At 40.7% G+C, this 2,140-nt stretch overlaps 1 non-coding gene across 1 annotated transcript; it reads right to left on the reverse strand.

Annotated features, from left to right (window-relative positions):
* Positions 1 to 1,705: 1,705 nt before the first annotated feature.
* trnap-agg (transfer RNA proline (anticodon AGG)) lies at positions 1,706 to 1,777 on the reverse strand. The gene has a single exon. It is a non-coding gene; the product is annotated as a tRNA-Pro (tRNA).
* Between the last annotated feature and the right edge of the window lie 363 nt (positions 1,778 to 2,140).

Consider the following 2,140-nt stretch of genomic DNA (forward strand, 5'->3'; position numbering starts at 1 on the left):
ATCGGACTCCTGAGGCCTCGGGCAGCGTTCGAGCCGGGACTAGAAACAGTAGAGTCTGTAGTCAAGACCGAGGCAGAGAGAGACAGACAGACGGTCAATTGCAGCTTTAATTAATCGGGTGGCAACATGTGTGTTGGTTCTCCAAGGTGAAAGACAATCTGCGGTAGTTGTGCCTGGAATGTAGAGCAGAGGTGGGGACTCGAGTCACATGTATAATGCAATATGCAAGTGAGCAATCCAGTCTTGACTAATTCCTTCAGTTGATATCTCATCTTCCGAAGAAACATCCTCAACTCCTTAATTTTCACAACATTTCACAACATGCGGAAATCTGTGTAAACTTAAAAAGATCCAAGACAACTTTGATGTGTTTTCAATTGCTTTCCCCTGTCCATATTAAATAACACAACTTCTGAAAATGAGACACTCGTCTCTGCCGAGAGAGAGAGAGAGAGAGAGAGAGAGAGAGACGGGTTGAGCGACTTTGGAAATCTCCCCCTCTTTCATGGCCCCTTGTGATGAGGAGCAGTTGTCATTATCTCCCCTGCATGTCATGTTAAGCTGCACTCTGCTGTGAATATTGTGCTTTTCAAGTTGTCTTTGAAGTCTTTGCATTTTCAGTAAAAAAACCAAAAAAAAACCTGAGTCATTCTCCCTCTACAGCTGCAACCGCACATGCCATAACATGGACTGGACATAGATAACGAATGTATTTGTAACCTGATTTGTATCGTTGGCTGTTTTTTTTCTTGCTCAGTGTGTTGAGATCTTGTCGTCTTTGTACTGGACGTGTCAACATGTACTATCACATTCTGTGTTGAGTTTGTCTGCACCAATGTCTCAGACAAATCCCTGTACATTTTATTGCAAAGTGATTTTTTCCAATTCTCATCATTCTCATGTCAGCATGCAACACAGCAGAAATTTTCCATTTTGAGGTTAACAACAAAACAAAATATGAATGCATTACTGAAATGATTTAGCAACATTACATGAAAAAATAGAGGGTATGTAAAGGGTATATCCATATTATTATAGGTACTCCTATTAACATGCTATGTGGGAAACTGTATGGGGGGGGAAGGTAGAGTTTGGTGAAGTGTGTCCTCTGGTGGATATAAAGAGTACTGCAATTAGATAGATAGATAGATAGATAGATAGATAGGTTTAGGTGTACAAATACTTGTTTAATTGATGGAAAAGAGCCTGGAAGAAAATATGTTTTGAGTTTTGAGATATAATTTGTGATTTGTATATTTGAAATAATGAAAATAGTGTTAACTGAAATACTGAACAGTTAATTCGTGCCATTGTTGATTATTATAGAGCATTAGATTTTCCTATAGTCTCTTATTCCGTTTAGTTGAAACGCTCCTTTGACCCTACCCTTGACGTCACTGTCATTAGACTCCACGGAGCAGCGCGGTTTTCTGACCGAGAAAACGATTGCAGATTGATGAAAATTGTTCATCTGTCACCGTTTATTTTCACTAAATGGACTTCCTGGTCTCTCGAGGGTTATTTGCGTCAGACTCATTGCTTTTCGCACGGACTTCGGCTCAGTAGGCTACCTTTCAAATTTTGAAACACGGCAGGAGTCCCGCTGCACGCGGCTTTGACAAATCCATGATGACACAAAGTAACAAAACACAGGCCGAGTAAAACGGCATAACGCTTTGTTGTCACGACATACACCAGTAAAGGTGGGCTCGTCCGGGATTTGAACCCGGGACCTCTCGCACCCTAAGCGAGAATCATACCCCTAGACCAACGAGCCGCGTGCCATTGTATATAATACATGCTATAATCTGCGTACACCTGAGTATTGACATTAACTACCATCTTCATATTTATATGTACACTTCTTTCTAATCTTGTCTAGTAGAAATAAGAGACTCATTTCTGACCACCAATCAGTGTTAGTGTTAGTGTTGTAGCTCTGTCACAGGTTTTGTCAAAGAAACTACAAATCCCTGCATAATCCTGTGACTGACAGTTAAATTCCAGTAAAAGTATGGATAGAAGGACTGAATTGACCTATGCTGTGAGGAGATGTAAATAGCTGTTAAAGCCGACATGAACAGTCAATTCGACTCTATTGGGAGCAGGTTTGGAGGAGTAGAGAGATGATACTATGGAT

The sequence above is a fragment of the Centroberyx affinis genome, unplaced genomic scaffold (genome assembly GCF_046629955.1).
Source record: "Centroberyx affinis isolate AG114_WGS23_722 - 3 ecotype Tasmania unplaced genomic scaffold, CSIRO-AGI_Caff_v1 ptg002153l_1, whole genome shotgun sequence".
In the NCBI taxonomy this organism is placed as follows: Eukaryota; Metazoa; Chordata; class Actinopteri; order Beryciformes; family Berycidae; genus Centroberyx; species Centroberyx affinis.